Source organism: Lytechinus variegatus, chromosome 12 (assembly GCF_018143015.1).
Source record: "Lytechinus variegatus isolate NC3 chromosome 12, Lvar_3.0, whole genome shotgun sequence".
In the NCBI taxonomy this organism is placed as follows: Eukaryota; Metazoa; Echinodermata; class Echinoidea; order Temnopleuroida; family Toxopneustidae; genus Lytechinus; species Lytechinus variegatus.
This window is the reverse complement of record NC_054751.1, coordinates 11,825,327-11,845,137: the sequence shown is the minus strand read 5'-3', so window position 1 is coordinate 11,845,137 and position 19,811 is coordinate 11,825,327.

The following is a 19,811-nucleotide window of genomic DNA, read 5'->3' as shown; positions in this document are numbered from 1 at the left end:
AGTTCTCACGTCGGCATCCCACACACACCATGCCTAAAAGCTATTAACATGATGATGAGAGGTTGAACTTGGTTGATGTAATGATAAGCCCACGGTTCTCGTGTCATGACATTTACATCCTAAATTAGGTTAGATCGTCTCAAGCCCTTAATACATGGCTATAAACATTGATATTATGAAAATGATTAATCAGTCGTTTATGAATGTAATTGATCGATCCATCATCGTCTAATTAGATGAACCATTTATTGTCAAGTTGTGTCAAGGCAATCGATTTATCATTCGTAAGCTGTTTCTCCATCCCATCTTCCTCAGCTCCACCCCCCCCCCTCTCTCTCTCTCCCTTTCTCTTTATCTTTCTCTACCCCTCACTACCCCTCTCTCTACCACTCTTCAATCCTGACTCTCACATCTCTCCTAATCTCACTCGGCCACATGTACTGTCATCCTCTTTCTATCTCCTTTTTTCTCTCTCTAGTCTCTCTCCTCCTCTGTCCCCCTCTCCCCCTTCCATCCCACTTCTGCCCCACCCCTTTTCCTCACACTTCTTTCTATTTTCTCTGAAATACTTTCCCTATGCTTTCTCTACCCCCTCACTACCCCTCTCTCTACCACTCTTCAATCCTGCCTCTCACATCTCTCCTTATCTCACTCGGCTACATGTACTGTCATCCTCTTTCTATCTCTTTTTTTCTCTCTCTAGTCTCTCTCCTCCTCTGTCCACCTCTCCCCCTTCCAACCCACTTCTGCCCTGCACCCCTTTTCCTCACACTTCTTTCTATTTTCTCTAAAATACTTTCCCTATGCTTTCTCTACCCCCTCACTACCCCTCTCTCTACCACTCTTCAATCCTGCCTCTCACATCTCTCCTTATCTCACTCGGCTACACTCTGCCCCACCCCTTTTCCTCACACTTCTTTCTATTTTCTCAAAAAAATACTTTCCCTATGCTTTTCTACCCTTTCATTTCCCGAACTCACCATTCCCCATACACTCTTCATCCTCTTCCCTTATTGTTCGACACCCCTGATGAATGGACATCATTCAGATAGTATCTCTCATCCCTCCTCTCCAATCTGAACCAAAATCTGTCATCCAATGTCGTCATCTCGGAGCATATTCCATCTTTGTCAAAAATAAAAACGAAAATTATTATCCTTTCCTCGTTCGTGCAAACCCTCCATCATGATCACATTCCCCGATTCTTCGATCTTCAGACTCCTTCCAACCCCTTTTCTTCCATCTTCTCCCTCCGCCTTGTACTGCGGTCACACCAACCGAACCGACTCCAAACCGATCGATTGGTAATAACGTAATGAATTACGTCGATCTGGTGTCTGGATCTTCCGTGTGACTGCGGCATGACACCTATCACCGACCTACATTTCACTCTCATCCTCTCTGCATCTCCCCCAATCAGTCCCACCCCTCCTTCCATTGATCTATCACCTCAAACATTTTCTCATCTATCTGGTCCGTGCCTCCATCTCATCGCAACCTCTGGGACAATTTCGGAATGCATCCTGTGACATTTCAAAGGTAAAGAATCCCAAAACGGAAGGTGCCCTTGCCTCCATCCCGTCTTCTCCCTCTTCTTTAACAATGCAAACAAAAAGACACTTACGTCCACCAACATCTCACCAAGGTTCTATCTATTTGGGGATTGAAGTATCCCTGAAATGTACAACCCAAACAATGGATAATGCACCCGTTAGGAATGAAGGAAATCCGCACCCGTCTGCTCTTTTAAGCCTCCCATTTACCAATGCTATATGCTGAGAAGGAGGATGCATAGGAATGCATCATTTATGACTGTGCACTTCCCGCGAAGACAAGTAATATCTCACATGTATCATGTTCAGCTCTTCAAATGTCCTTATGAAAGAGAATGCCAGAAAACTCGAAATTCATTCGTTTTAAGGACGCATGTTATTATTTTTATTGAATATGAAGTGTCATAATTTATCCTAATCCCTTTTAAATAAAACCCCTTCCCCCGCTTTCTCACACCAATTTAAATAAAAACTTTAATATTTTGTCATTCCAAATTTTGACTTATGATAAACATTATAATCAACCAGATGAGATCTTTTTTCCAAAAGATAATGGCGTATAATGACAGAAGTTTATCCTTTGAAATGTGATGATCGATGAATATATTCTAGAATGTACGTACCCAGTTTTATTCTAGGTATTTCAAGACAAGAAACGGATTAATTATTTTTTCTTTTTTTTTTAATGTGGCTTGTTGTTCGTTGTTGCACCCCAGCCCTGCTCTTTGCACGAATAAGATACATGTATTACTCATCCTTGAAACAGTTTCAAACCCGTTTTTAAAACGGCTCTACGCTATTCAATTATGTTTCTATGGAAAACCAATCATCCGGCAATTGCTCATCAATATCTTAATGCAATAATAGTCACTCCAAACATTCTTTCAAATTTCCCCTTCTCTTCACGGCGACGGTATAGCGATGCGGGGGAGTCGAATCGATTTGATTGTAATGGGATGAGAAAAACAAGTATCACACTGCCTTCTGCTGATTGGATAATTATTGATTTGATTCTCATGATGATTTTCATCACCATGATGTCTTACAGTATTTTTTAACATCAATGTTGTTTGGTGAGATTGTATAGGCTGTTTCGCATCTTTCATTGCTGATTATGTTTTCTGGGGCGGGTTCTTCCCCCTGGTTTCACTCTGAACTATCGGCTCTCTGCAACATTGTTATTTGTAATCTGTGCGCGTACCTCATATTCAAGTTAGTTTTACTTATCCCTCTCATTCTGCGACAACACTTCTGCCCTTTCTCCGTCTCTCCCCCCCCCCTTTCTCCCTCCCCCTCCCCCTCTCTCACTCCCTCTCTCTCTCTATCTATCTATCTATCAATCTGTCTATCTATCTATTTATCTATCTATCTCTCTGTGCACCTCTTCTCTCTTTCACTCTCTTCATCTCTCAACTAACTTTTCCCGCTAGTTTTCATTCATTCATTTATTCAATTTTTCCAACAAAATTAAGAAGCAATAATTACAATAAATAAAATATAACATCAGAAAATACAAATGATAAATATTCAAATAAACCAAATATAAAGAATATGCACCTGATACAGAGGATAATATATCAAAAATGTTGGAAATATGGAGTGGTCCACTGAAAAGCAAGGCTTGTAAAGTGTGGACCACTCAAGACGAAAAAAAGTATAACACAAATAACTATATATCTATACAAAATAGATAATGAAATAAAGATATGAATAATAATTATAATAAAGGAAATTAGAATTAAAAGATGAGCAGAGACAAAAGACAAAAAGACTACATGAAGACACACACAAAAAAAACAGCAACAAAAACAAAACACAAAAAACAAGAGTAAAAAAAAACAAACATTGCTGCACAATCTGCGAAAACCGAAGAAGCGATAAATGGAGAAAGAGAAAGTCAAAGATAGGAGAGGGGGGTAGAAGTGTAGTCAATCTGACACCAACACCGAGGGCAACCTGTAGACAGGTAAACAATAAATAAACAAATAAATTATAGAGGAAAAGAAACAATGTGAAGTTTTGTAAGATTGTAACACAATAAATTTTAATTTTCTTTTAAATGAATTAAGAGAAGGGGAAAACTGGATATCAGGGTGAAGAGAATTCCAAAATTTTGGGCCCCTATATATAAATGTATTTTGGGCGAACAGTGTTCTGAGCATGGGCAAATGAAGGTCGTCGCGACCTCTAGTAGGGTAATTGTGAGAGGAGCTGTTTTTTAAGAACATGTCATGAAAAATAAAAGGAAGCATATTATTATTGTATTGGTACATGAATTGGCCAAGCTGGAGTAGGTAAAGATCACTGATCTTCAAAATTTTGTTTTCGAAAAAAATAGGATCAGTGTGGGAACGTACGTGAGAAGAAAAAACAATACGAAGTGCTTTCTTTTGCAACAATAAAATCCTGTTAAGTAAAGTTTGATGTGTGTTTCCCCATATAAGCAGACCGTAGTGAAGATATGCATAATACTAAAGAAGAGTAGAGTGTGAGTAAGGAAGTTGATGGGAGGAACATTCTTAATTTATTCATAACAACAATATTACGAGACATTGTTTTGCAAATACTGTCAATATGACACTTCCAAGAAAGCTTATTATCTACAATGACACCTAAAAATTTAATATTCGATACACATTCCAATTGAAAATTATCAATCTTAATACTATTAGGTAATGAAGTTAAGGTGTTACTATACAACATGTATTTTGTTTTTTCAATATTAAGAGAAAGTTTGTTACTTCTAATCCATTCGAGTATTTTAGACAGTTCTTGATTGAGTGTTTGAACAAGAGTGTGTGGGTCTCTATCAGAAAAAAATATATTGGTGTCATCAGCAAAGATTATGAAAGAAAAAATTTCAGATGATCTGCAAAAATCGTTAATATATATTATTAAAAGGAGAGGTCCCAAAAGGCTTCCTTGTGGCACACCGCAATTAATGTTACATAAGTTGGAAGAATGGTCGTTCAGTGAAACAAATTGTTATCGATTGGAAAGGTAATTCCTAAACCACTCCAAGGCCTTGCCACGTACGCCATAATGAAAAAGTTTGCTGAGTAATATTTCGTGGTTGATTGTATCAAAGGCCTTGGAGAAGTCTAGGAATATACCAAAAATATGAGAAGATTTATCTAAGGCATGAGCTACCTTTTCAATAAATGACAGGAGAGCATGAACGGTACTGTGTTTATCTCTAAAGCCGAATTGAAAATTTGAGAATATATCATGATCTTTTAAGAAAGTGAAAGTTCGAACATATATATTTTTTTCTAAAATTTTTGAAAAACACGGTAGTAAAGAGATTGGACGATAATTATTAACACTCAACCTGTCCCCCTTTTTATACAATGGGATAACTTTAGTTTTTTTCATAGAATCAGGAACTTGCCCATTAGTTAAAGATAAATTGAAAATATGAACTAGGGGAACAGCAATGAAAGGAATAATTGATTTTACTATAATATTATTAATATCGTCATATCCAGAGCTTATCTTATTTCCAAAGTGAGAAACAATGTCCATGACTTCATAAATATGCGTTGGATTTAAAAAGATCGAGTTTGGGTTAGAGGGACCAAGAAAATCAGAGAAATGCCCACGAGAGGGCGGTATATTGTTGGCCAAATTTTTGCCTATGGAAGAAAAATGAGATTTAAAAATATTTGCTATGTTACCACAATCCTGAATAACCATATCATTTGATGATATTTTTGTAATATCAATTTTGTTATCCGCTATGTTCATAGCTTGTTTAAGAATTTTCCAAGTATTTTGCATATCATGTTTATGTAATTCTAGTTTATTAGTAAAATATTTTTTTCTTTTCTAAGCGAATTATTCTCTCCTTGTTTGATCTCTCCTTCCCTTTTCCCCTCATCTCCTCCGCAAACTTGAAGACACGACCTGATCAAACATCATCTTCTAGCTCTCTAACCGAGTACCCCATACGAGTCCTCCTCCCTGGATTATGGGTGCTTGCCGCATTAGAATTCCTATCAGGACTTGTTTTTTTGTCCAAGATGCTCTTCACGTTCTCTTAGGCCATATTCTCATCATACCCACTCAGTTCTGTTGAAAATGGAAATGATCCCATGCACTGTTTAATCGACGGGAATATTGCCGTTCCAAGTCCCCTTGGCGAAGATTGGCGTGATAAAGGAGTACAAAATTATTCCAATTGTTCCAAAAGAAGAAGCCGGTGCCGATAACGGTCTTGATACTATTTATTGACACTGATGACTCTGAATACTATAGTATCGATTCAAAAGCTTGATTGATGATTATGACATCAGCAATGCTGTTGGTAATGTAATGGGTGATGATGATGATGATGATGATGACGACGACGACGATGATGATAATAATAATATTGTACTTATTTAGTTCATAGTATTCGTGATATCTATGATGATGAATGACGATTTTGATGACGATGATGATGATGATGATGATGAATGATAATGATGATCAGGATCATCATGATAATGATCATGACGATGATGGCGATGACGATGATGATGATGATGAATGATGGTGATGATCAGGATCATCATGATAATGATCATGACGATGATGGCGATGATGATGACGATGATAATGATGATGAATGACGATTATGATGACGATGATGATGATGATGATGATGATGATGATGATGATCACGATGATGATCACGATGATGATGATCATGATGATAATGATGATCATATCGATTAAGATGATGATGAAAAGGGAAGTACGAGGGAATATGATTATAGTGGTGATGATTTGGAGAAGGAGGATGAAGACGATGGTGAGGAGGAGATGGGAGATAATGGTTGTGATTTGAGAGGTACGAGGAGGTGGAGGACGTCCATAAAGAAGAGGGTATCAATCATGATGATAACACTCATCCTGATTATGATGGTGGTGGTAGTGGTGTTGATAACTTCACATCTACCGTAGATCCCCATGTACATGACATCCTATGTGCTAATAGAACCATTAATGTTTACTCGCAGGTGACAAGCATGGCACCTTAACACTCCGCACTGAAAAAAAAAGATTTTCATGTATAAATTTCCATCACTTCTTCTCTTTCTCTGGATCTTTTCCCTTGAGTATTTGTCATTTACGCATGCTATCCAATGGTATATTGATGCTGGCATGCAGGTATGTATGTCTCAAGTTTTTGCTCAGTATGTAAGCTCATAAAGATATAAGAACATGCTCTTCATTTGGAGGTGAATTGCCCGAACCAGGGCGGATCCAGGATTTACCTGAAAGGGAGGGGGGCAAACATTCTAATAAACCCCTCCACCCCCTCTTTCAAAAAAGAGCGAAGTATTTACCACCACTAGCTCTTTCGCTTAAAAAACAATATCTGAAAACGAAAAAAGTTCCTATAAAATAAAATGGAGTGCACACTGCTCCTTACCCACCCCTTGATCCGCGCCTTATCTGAATATTTTATGATCTATTCAGACGGCATCCTGCCTGGTCACATCTGTCTTCACAGTTTAATAAGCCTTTTCTGTATTTTTACCTCCTACGTTATACTAGTACTAGTCAAGTGAGAGTAAATAGCGCGTGATGCTGTTATTCGAGTTTACACGTGATGATAATGAGTTACACTCTCCACACCTGATCACTTTAAGTTCTCTACCTCGAGCAGTAAATGAGGATATTGTTTTGACTTCAGGTATTCCGATAACAAAACTTGGCTTCTGCAAGATCGAGAGAGAGAAAATATGGAATATGATTATCTACAGGTCATTGGAATACCAGTACCTGATCGAACTGTTATTAGTTGAAAATTTAGTGAAATTTGAAACATTTTATGATCAAGACAAATGAAGAGAGACTTTTAATGTCTGTGGGGGAGAAAAATACAGAAAGTAGACGTAAAAATAGCGAAGAGAGTGGGGGTGGGATCAGAAAGAGCAGATGCTTGGAGGACAAGAAGAATTTTGGAGGGTAAAAGTGAGAGATGGAGAGAGAGAGAGAGAGAGAAATCGTTTGAAAGAGGAGAGAGAATGTGTGGGTGTGAGGGTGTGGGTGTGTGTGTGAAAACTGAAATAGAAAAGATATAGAAAAATGAAGAGGAGAAAGGTTGAGCAGAAATGAGACGCGGAGAAGATGGGGTGATGAAACAGCAGATGAAATGTAAAAGGGAAAAAGAGAGAAGGAGAGAAATTGATAAAGATCAATGGGGGTGGGAACGTACAACATACACCGATAGTCACTGACAGTGACAGGAGAACATTCCTTTACCACTCTCATTCCTTTGCAGTCATTACCACCATATACCACAACCTTGTGTGGTTGTATACACAATGTATACTTGCCTGGGGCTTCACAATACAGACACCGAACCCCTGTGCTTTGAATTTTTCATTTATGATTATTTTAAAGTGAGCAGTGCTGGGGCTTCGACTATGAATGCAGCCGAGAAATCCCATTGCCGATTTAATGGATGAATCACTTGTAGCCGAAAGGGGAATGGTTAAAGAGAAAGTTGGAGGTCTAATGAAAAGTGAAATATCATTAGTGCTTACTTATCATCTTGTTATTGACGAGTGTGAACGAAACACTGTAACCCCTGAAAATATTTTCTTTAAAATGAAGGAAAGGATGAAAATGTGGAGCTAATTTTGGGATATTCTCTTTACCTTTGTTTGTCATGTGTAAGTTCTCACATCCTGGGTTTTGAAACATGTGACGTTCAATTTTTGCATTCAAATCTAAGACTAAACTTCATAATATTGTACATTAAAAAAATCACAATACGTAGAATTTTATCTATAGCATATAAACACTACCTTTATGCCTTACTGAGTAGTATACTGAATAATTACTAATTTATTCACTAAAATATAGCCCATTATTCTTCTATTCCTCGCAGAAAGTATTTCTTAACGATGATTGTTTTTCATGACACATTACCTTCTGCGATTATAATATATTATATGTTGCTAAGAATTCCTTTCAAGTTTGAATCATAATGGCCATGAGGTATCTTTATATCAAACGACTCTCCCTACGAATTACAATCACCAACTTTGCATTTATGTTTGGACTTTTTTTTAAAGCATTTCAATATTCATAGAACAGATCAATTTTCATTTTAAACTTTCATGGCATTGGTCACCGTGTAAATCAGTGTAAACTTTATCGGAAGTATACAATTTTCTTTTTAAATTTTATGGCACCACCTTCTCTGTGTAAATCTACATCATTACATGCATGCAATATCTCCACTTTTCCTTTGCAAATATTGTATGCCCCCAAATCCAACTCCGCCTTTAAGCAACCTGTGTTTTCGCCCTGTGTCAACCCAATTAACTTTCGATGAAGCATATTTTCGGAATATTATCGCAGGGGAACCAGAGTGGAAGTATTTTGAAGGGCAGACGTATGGCATCATGAGATTCATTCACTGTCCATAGGGCACGGAGATGGAAAAATCATGCTCAACTTCGCGTATATGTCATTTCATTCATAAAAAGTAAGGAAAAGGAATGTAGATTGATCACCAGCGTATGTGATTGACGCACATATATTGAATGAGTGAATGAATAAACCAACCATGATAAAAAGAAAAAAAGAGGTAAACTTAGTATGAAATAAAGAAAAAAATAAAAAATGAGATCAGAAGAAAGACCAAAATGAGATAGGAATTTGGATTTTTTAAATGCGATTATAACAGGTAAACAATACAGAAGAAAATAATATAAAAAAAAAGAACAAAATATTTTTCGAGAAAAGAAAGAAAAGTGTAAAGGGGAAATGTTTAGTAATAAAAGTTAGACTTGTAGGTGTGAACATGAGCCCGTAACACAAAGCTTAGCAAAACAATATTTTTGTACGATTGATTGCATTGACTACAATGTACAATCAATCGTGAAAATCAAGCGTACGATTAATCACTAACCTTTGTGTTACGGGACCCTGATTTGAGAAAATAATTATTTATAGAGGGAGGGGTTAAGAGAGAGAGAAAGAAAGAAGAGAGAAAGTGGAGTGGTCGATAGGGCAACTGGCTGACTTGTTTAGCTGCATTGCATTAAATTGATAACTTTCTTATCCCCCTGACGGGAAATTTGCCTTTCACTGATGCATAACAAATACAAAATAATGCTTACCAGGAAATGAAGTTTACAAATGAGATGACAAAATATGAATGAAACAACAAGTAAGCAGGAATAATATATAAACTTAATTAAACATAGGGTTTGCATGGTCAAAATCTTGTAACAATAATTATAACTTTCGAATAGAGATTAAAGTATAAAAAAAATCAAGAGTCCGGGCATACATTCATTCATTGGCTAATTTTCAAATTGATCAGTATCTTTGTGCAGTAGCGTTGAAGAGTTGGATCGAGTTTGGGGTGAAAGATTTCCTTGTCCTTGCTCGGGCAGTTCTCGGTATACGCAAAGGCGGAAACCCGACCTATTGCAGTTATATATGGAGTGGATGGGTGGTGTCATTCATGATTCTTTCTACTTTAGCCACTATACTCTTTCCTTATATATATGTAGAATGGTCATCGAATCTACATCATTGCATCCAGTGACACGTTGGGCTACTCTCCTCGTTCTGTCTAGCTTTGGCATTTTTATATCTGCCTGCGTTGCATTACCGAAATAGCAGGTGGTGGTTTATGTAGCGACACTTTCAATTAGTGATCTGTAAAAGATAATTAGTATAGTTTTTATCTACGTTCATTTTTTTTCCTCATCATTCTCAGCAAATACATTCACAGCCATGCAGGATACAACGCTTTGTATTCAAATAAATAAACTTTTCCTTGAACAGGATGACAGATCTGTTTCTTTATTATAACATTTCACTGATAGATCCTTGAATGATTTATTGGACATTCTCTATCTGTTTTGTTTTTATAAACCCTTATACGATTCGGCAATAATACGTTAGGAAATGTAATCAGGCTGTATGTGCTGATCATCTAATGTTGCATTAATGTTTCTCGCCTCCAGAGAGGCTTTCAAGATGATTATCGAGTAGAAAAGGAAAATGATATGGCTTTAATACATACCTTATCATTTCATGTAAAAACAGATGCACAGCCATAATCTATCACTGCATTTCTTTTATCTTTATCAAACTCTTTTTTTTCAGACGAATTTTTTCCCACCGTCCTACTTTGCTTGCTTTTTTAATGCAATACACGTAGTTTGTGGGGGTGACGAGTCCTTGTATAATGTAATTGCTTTTAAGAGAAGACTCCCCCACTTTCATAGTTTTTTCCCTCTCCATGTTCTCTTCTCATTCTCCTTTAGTAATCTCTCCTTCTATTCTATAAATCAGCGTCTGGGTTAGAATTAGTCAGTCAAAATATTTTTAATCGAATTTAGTAAATAACCACCCCCTAAAAAAAAATAATAATAAAATAATAAGAGAAAGAGAGAAAGAGAGAGACAAAAGGCGACTTTAAATGAAACAAAATCATTGAAATTATTTTTCATTTTTTTATATATTTATAATAGTATACAGGACATTAATTCTGTGATTTTCATGAAGCTATTTAAACTAAGCCTAACCTTCTTTTTTTTACATTTTTTGGAGGGGGTTGGCTAATTAGAATAAAATTAATGTTGTGATTTTTCATTATACATGTATAAATAATCCTTAATATCATTTTGGCATACATAAAAACAAAAGTATTGGTATCATTTATTTTGTAAATTTAGATGAAGTAAAAGCAATTTTTTAAATCGAGAGGCAAAAAATACACCTTACAGGGGCAGCGGAAGCGGGGGGCTGAAGGCTTAAGCCCCCCTTTCAAAAACCGTGTACAAAAACGTAAAAATGACCATAAGATTGTGTGATTTTTTGCAAGGTCAGCCCCCCCCCCAACTTTGAAAACCGTTCTGCGGCCCCTGCCTTACACATTCACAACATTTTTCTTCATTCTTTCTTTCTCTCACACTCGTCGGAGAAAATGAAAAACGTAGCGACGATTTCATTTTTCTCCATTTGTACATCCCATTTAATTTTTATTCAATGGATCATAATTTTCCACAGGCATTTCACGATATAACTGCTGGATAAGTGAATTATAATACAACGAAAGCCAAGTAATTTGCCGATAGAGTCACACTGCATAAAAATGGTAATAACTTGTGGTTTTGTGGGTTTTCTGGGTTTTACTCCTTGAAACCGCATCTTAAAAAATACGGGCTCGAGTCAATAACGATCATCATTATTATGATGTGATCTGCGATTCCAAAATCTATTGAAAATCAACTTGCTTGTATAGTCTTTTAACCAAAGTCATATTCAAGTTGATTTATTTCACATTTAAGAAAAAAAAATACAATATGTCGATAAAATAAAAAAAATCAAAAGATTTCTGAATATAACGAATACTACACAAAATAATGGTACACTTCATGAAGTAACTGTAAGGATGTAGGGATAAAAAAAACATTGACCTATCACGACATATTCTTGATTTACATTCTTCAATAATCATTAAAAAAACATTTACCAATCCACTTTGATATGAAAAAAGCAAAAATGAAAAGAACAAAAATCAACAAAAGTACCTTTTTTAAAAGTAACTTACAAATAAGTGAGCAAGCTTATCAAAGAAGAAGGGTGAAGAACGCACATGATTAAAAAAAAACTCTAAATTTTAAATATAAGCATGATGAATACAACGACCCGCATAGACCATGGTCTAACTCTGTGCTAAAATTATGGGAAACCAAACATGTCAAAATTTTCCTTACATTGTATGTTTCTTATGATTACTGTGCTCTGTCCTAACTCGTGAATGGTGAATAAAGTTATCTCATTTATCTTTCCGAAACAGTTAAGAATGATTTGAGCGAAAATGAGCTGAGACAGTTATATTATATTGTTAGAGATTTATGCAACCATGGGCTGTCCATAGTTAAACCACAACTTTAAACCAGAGTTTAAATTAAACCCGACTATGGGCCAAGGAGTCAAAGATAAGTGAATGCGTAAGTCCACCCCCCCCCCATCCTCTCCGGCTCCCCGACCCGTCCTCCCCCGGCACCTTCCAATGCATGATGCATCGGGCCTGTCCCACAATCAAAGCCTTACTTGCAAACTTGCATCGTTAATGATATAAAAAACATAGGCCTACTCAGTCTTCACTCACTCGACATTGGAATTCAATTTATAAACGCCTCTTCATGCTGGCTAACTTTGGCATCCAAGATATGGAATTTAATGCAAATGTCATATCTCAGGAGTTGAATTAAATTATACATGGGCGCCCACATCCTAATGAAAAAAGAATATGATATTGCATTAAGGGTCACAGAAGATATAGAGGGGGAAGATTCTTATTTTCTTTGTATTCTTTAAAATACGTTTTTTATTTGTGTTTGTGTGCTTACTACAATGATTGATATACATCTTTCTCATTTAGTAAACTACTTTATTTTTATCACTGATATTCGCGTGTTAATGCTGATTGGTACCAAAATATATATATATAATTGCGACATTAGTGTTTCTATACAGGTTTATCATATAATAAATCTTTATAGGATTACCGTACGGTGTTGAAAATATTCCTGATTGTATTGATACAATACAGGACTGCTACTCAAAATAAAAGCAATTTGGGTTGATCTAAAGCATTCAGAAGTGATATGTCTATAACAAACAATACGATGTACTTTAATCATTGTTAATCATGCAATAATTCTTGTAAATATTGTAATTTTTTTATTTTTTCAATAAAAACATAATTATATTAAAAAATGAATAAGTCATGGAAGTATTTTCTTACTTCTAGCTATTTTCCCCAGGGTTCCTGAGAATATGAAATTGCCACAATAAGATCATTCTTATACTGTATTAAAGTTACACTTATACATCGTTGGGGCTGACTGTGGCATATACAGTTCAAATTACCATATTTCTTTGTCACAACTATAGACAATAAGAGAAGAGAGAGGCAATAACGAGTGCAGATTAATTCAGCGGGAAGCCGCCCCCACATTTTCTGGGGGCGACTTCTGGCGCACATATTTCGAGAAACAATATACACGACGAGGACAACTTTGTAATCAGGATGCTTGTATTCTTTGCATTACGAACCTGGATCACATATTAGCCACGTCAGAACGGATAAGACACGAGCATATCAAGGAAAATAAGACGCATAGGGAAAGTATATATTTCCATTAGAATTTCACCGTTGGAAACGCAATATTGCTAGATTACTCTATGGATTTGTCCGCCTGAGTGCTTCGAAATGTCAAAATATTCTCTATATTGCGCCGTTTTCCAGGGGGAAAAAGGGAATATAATAAGCCCCCCCCCCCCCCACCCCTCGCCATTGCCCCGATAGCCTCGGGCCATGTCGTATGCATTGAGATTTGTGAATAACAGGTAAACACCGATTTGCTTTTTTTTAAAGGAATTTTGTGATAAGCCCTGCATGCCTTGACTTTGAAAAGGGTATATACTGTAAACAACTATTTATAGTTTCTATCCCAACCGTAGAGAAAAATGTTATTTTGGATGGGGAGATGGGGTCACTTTACCTCAAGATTGGGTTGAATATTTTGTAGGGCAATGGGCCCTATATTTATGGAACTCTACCCCTTCCCCAACTTCATTTCTTATTGCAGGTCAAAATTCTTGCTAAAACAAATTGAAATGGAAACAAAATACTAGTAACCAGTTTTGCTACCAAAAGTAAATGCATTTCATATTCGTATATATCTAGCAAATATCATGCAAGCACACAAAAAGAACGCCTTTGGTCTGTGACATCAATCATGATACATTAATCAAACTTTTATCGAGATTGTGTCAATTCCCATCTCTTAATTGTACAATATTTTATATAAATCTCAGTTTGAGTTTGATTGAATCGATCGGCGGGGGAGCGTTCCATGGAAAGACTTGTCAGACGTTTTATCCGACAGTTACCACATAAACAGTGCTTCTCAGCCAATCAAAATCCAGAAAAGTTGTCAGATCTGACAGCTTGTCGGACAAAAATGTTGATGAAACGCCCCCCCCCCCATCTGTCCCTAAGACGGGCTAAAGAAAATGATTTTATGTGTTTGTTTAAACTCTTGTAAGATGGTCCCTAGATTTACAGTTTAATTCGTTTTATGCATTTTTATTATCTTAATGTCGGTAAATAGTCTATTGCGTGGAAGTACTTCGACAACATATGGTGGCCCTGAAGGGACATGGCATATAGACCAAATCGCGAATATTCACGACGAAATTCACGACGTAATTTACGACGTCGCCAATTTGAATTTTCACGACGTCGTGAATTTCGTCGTGAATTTCGTCGTGAATTTGTTTTGCTTGCCTGGGCGGTATGCGGCCGGGTTGAAACCAACTCGCCTGCTGCTAATTCGTCCACTCACAACAGGGTCTACATTCATTTAGTATAATGCAAGTCTGTCCATTAACTTTTCGCCTAACAACCATGGTCCAATAACGATTTGGTCCAGCCATCACTTCGTCTTATCACCAGTTCGTCTTTGACCATTTCGTCTCATAACTACGTTGGTCTAATATCAATTTTATTTTAAGAGGAAAGAAAGAGGGAAAAAAGAATAGAGAAAAGGAAGAGGAGACGAGTGAATAAAATAAGATGAGGGAAGACATGGAAATAAAAAGAATCTTTCATGTCACTATATGAATTTTCCGCTCGCGCTTCGCGCTCGCATCAATTGTTTAGTTACATAGCTATCCTGTTTACGATTACAAAAATTGATTAAAAATGTCCATTCTTTATGTAGAAATGTCAAAAGTTTTTAGCTCGCTCTTCGCGCTCACATCAATCGTTTATTATATACCTAGTCTGTTTAAGTTACACCATCGTTTAATGATAGTGACATGTATCGTTATAACGCAAATAAAACTGAGCGTGTTCGTGATTCTAACAATAATAGCACACGAACATGACGAAGGGCACGATGGAAATCGATCTCAAATTATACATGATTATTGCCTATAATTAATGCAAACTGCATTGTCGCTATAGTAACATGCTTTTATTATTTTCACGATATTCTATGGTTGACAATATTTAAAGAAAGGTTGAAATATTTTTTGTGCCTTGGGTTTCTGCCATGTGATGGGGACAGAAGGCAAGAAACACATTTAGTGTAAATGTAAAAATTTTGCTCAGAAGAGGAAAGTTCACACCATGAATACGTTGGTAACCAACTCTTTATATTTGACGATTATAAACTGGTTCCTGAGTTCCCTGGGTTTAGATTTCCAGAGGGATATTAAAATAATTATAATAACGAGAAAAACATTCTGACTCGTTCACTCAAGCAGACACTATATTTATATCGATTCTTGTTGAGAACTTATTAGCTTAATGGGTTCGCTTAAAACAAAAACTCCACGCGGGAATATCTTCGTTGGCAGGAAATTTTATATGAAACAGTATAGTGGAACGGGATCTTGAGATGCTATATATTATCAATAGCCGTCAAATTAGGTTGTTCTGGCTTCTTCTGAAGCTAAAAATTTGAGGCTAAAATGTGAGCTTATTGAAGAGGCAGTTGGGTGTGTTTTTTTTATTCAGAGTCTACAGTTTGATATAGATATACGATTATTTTGAAGAAAAGTAAATATAAGAGGTAGACCTAGTATCACTCTGTCATTTTTTCTTCATTTTTTATTTTCAGAGAATGTTTACTATTTCATTCTTCCCTACAAGACTATGGGATAGGCAAATAAGAGAATCATGATTAAGAAGAGGGGATACAAAAATGGAATCTGAGTTTATTTAAAAGGGGTGGTCAGCAAACAGCCATTCAAAGAGATGGTAAATATAAAGAAAATATGTGATGTGCTGGAGCGAGACACAGAAAGGAGATGCAAGGGTGTGTGTGGGTGTGGGTGTGTGTGGGTGTCTCAAATGCTACCGATGTAAGCATAATAGATGGGTTTTATTTATCGTTCCTGAGTCATATTGACCTTCACAATGAAGACAAATTCTCCGAAATCACAGAAAGCTTGTACGAAAATTTATTACCAATCTAGTAAATTCAAGTAGATTTTGTGCCTTTCTCATCGACTTCCCCTATACATGACTTGTATACCGACTAACATGACTAATGTATCAATGCACTCTTCCGTCTACTATAACGTGCACTGAAAGATACTTTCCCCGATCGTTCATTATTTTATCAAAAATTGAAAAGTACACTGTAGTTTTCGTTATAAACAACGAGATTTATTGGGTTGTTTTGATCAGATTGATATTACAGCCAACCCCACGCAGTTATCCACTAATAGTGAAAATGAATAAACAATAATGATAATAATAAATAAACCAATGAAAATTGTGCCATGAGGCATTACTTCATTAAATTGTCAAGTTTTAATCGGTAGTTACAATTTTAGATGAAACGAGATTTACGTTCTGCATTATTTGATATTAAGACGATTGATTGCTATAATTACAGGGTTTTTTATTAACCTACGCATATCTTTCATTTCTTTCGATTCTAGTTTGTATCTATACATTCATTATCATCAGTCTTTCTGATTTTTAATTCATATTGGGCATTTTAAATTATTTACTTACTAAAGTCACCCCCCCCCCCGTGAAAGAAGTTGATGGCATCAACCCTTGCAAAAACTAGGTTAATACAGTTTTAACTCGGTACTTTTTAATTGGAGGTTTTAATTTATTTTTGAATAGGGTAGAAAAGAATCAAAAGCTGATCACTTTTCCCTTCACCTTGGTCATGTTGGTTGAAATATCTTCTTTTCTGAGATTTTTCGTTCTTCTGGATTTCACAAGAATTATCTAAATTTCCCAGGGGCAGCCCTACAAGTATATAGGGAATATTGGCTCCTGTGGTTTTCTTGAGGTGGTGAAGATGAAAAGAGAAATAAAAAAAATAGGTCAGAAACAGAGACTTAGGAAGTTATTTTTTTCTATTGACGTTACTACATGATAGGTCGTCTCTCTCCTTATGGAATTTCACTGGTGGAGGTGCCGTGGCCGGTTGGTCTAAAGCGACTATCTGAGAGTTCGGGGTTCAATCCCTGGCCACGGCACCTGTGCCTGGGAGCAAGGTATTTAATCAACAGTGCTCTTTTATCCTTCATTCAATTCAATTGTAATGCTATATATGCATTTTTTAGGGAGGAGGGGGTAACTAAGTGTACACTTTTTTTCTTTTCTTTCTTTTTAATTGTTTTTCAATAACATTTTTTCGAATGATCTGCATTGTATTAGCATCAATATGGCTAATGTCCATCAATTTAACACATTATCATGTCCATCATCCTTGCACGTCAATCATCCACATTGAATAGTAAAGATTGGTAGCTGCAATTTTCACTATTCGATGATCTTTCCTTGTTCCGTTTAATATTATTGATGCAAGTAATAGAGCGGCCATAAAAAAACCCAGAGCAATGATGACATTCTCATTACATTTAAGTGTTTACCAATATAGGACTGCTGGAGAAGTTAAAACTCTGGATAGGAGGATATATTCTAGAGGGGTGGGGCATTACAGCTACCATATTTCATCCCTTGTTTTTCATGCACTCTTAGTTGGGCAAAAAATGCCCAACTTTTAACTAACCCTGGGCAACAAATTGTCCACAAAACTATTGGTTAAAATCTGCCCAAATTTAGCAATAAGAACTAATAATTGGATAATAAATTTGCTCAATGGATAATTGCCCAGAATATAGATATCTTTTACCAACATACATTACCCAACACAGTGGACGATATATATGTTGCCCAACATTTTAAGTGTGTGTGCTTCCCTATTCTCCCATTTTTTTCCTTGGCCATGAAGTGTTGAAGGTTCAATGTTCCAGCCCCCCCCCCTGCATACACCAGTGCATACATACATAGTATTTCCTGTATATTGACCAAAGAGCAGTTCTCATGTTCAAAGTGTCCCTCCGTGTGGTTCTACTCCGATGTTGACTGACGATCTTGAAGGAGGGTGACATTTTAGCCGAGAGAGAAGAAACCCCATGAAAATTTGAAAAATGTATCAAACATTTGCGAATCTAGTATTAGGCGTCCGTCACCACTAAATGCACGATGGTTCCACGTTGTAATATTCAGGGATAGGCCCTATTGGAAAGGGCACTCAATCTGAATAACTATGTTTTTTCAACAACATGTTACAGGGACTCATCTTGCTATCGCCACCTAATCCGCAACGCCCCCGTGTTCATCCACTGAAAAACTGTTCTTTCTTTTGCTAATTTTGACAACAAATTATTTTGTATCCATTTTTATCTGCAAATACTTATTATCTGCAAAGCTGTTAATAAGTTAACTGTATAAATCGTGCTTAAGTTTCCACGAGCTCTATTGCCCATTCAGACCAGCAATGATAATTATCTTGTTTTTGACTGAGTGTTAATAGACGGAAAGCTAATAGAGAAAGAGATAGACGTGTCAGAGAACGACCTCACCAGACGTCTAAACCTCTCATCAGATCTTATGGCCTTCATCTCTCTGTCATGTACGCAACGGAGTCGAGGGGGTGTCTGGAAAGAGTTACTCCCTCCCCCACCCTCAATATGAAAAAACCCATACTTATTTCCCTTTCAACTGCAAATTAATGCAGAATGCCCGTAAAAAATAATGGGCATCAAATCCTTTACAAATTACAAACTTTAAAAAAGGTAACCTCGCTTCCTTCACCCCCTCACTTACTTAAGAAAATATTTCCACCTATCCTTTCCCCACCCCTTTCGCATGGAAACGAATTTTGCGTATGAACTTGACCTCTTTCATTATCTACTGAATAGAAATTAGTGTAACAAAGGGGATACAATCTTCCAGATCTCACCGTGCACTATTAAACACTCTAAGGGGGTGTTGCAAGAAAATATTTGTGATCAATCGCAAATATTCTGTTGCAATTTACAATTGATTGATCGCTTTTAACTGTAGCAAATCAGATCACACTTCTTGTTTCATGGAGCAGATTAGCAATCAATCGCAAATTCGCAATTAATTGCACGGCATATGCTTGATCTTCAAGAACGAAAATAGACTTGCAATTGATCGCAGGTTTCTTGCAACATCCCATTAGTCAGATGTGTCTGGAATCGGGACTTTACTTCACGCCTGCTCTAAAAATTACCTGCAATATTTTGGTAATAACGACTTGTTGCCGGGTCACAGTTTTCTTTACCGGTACACTGTCTGACCTAGGACTGAGGAGGTCATGGCCCAAAGACCCCCAACAGACTCTTTTCCGGGTAAATGTTACTCGAGTCGTC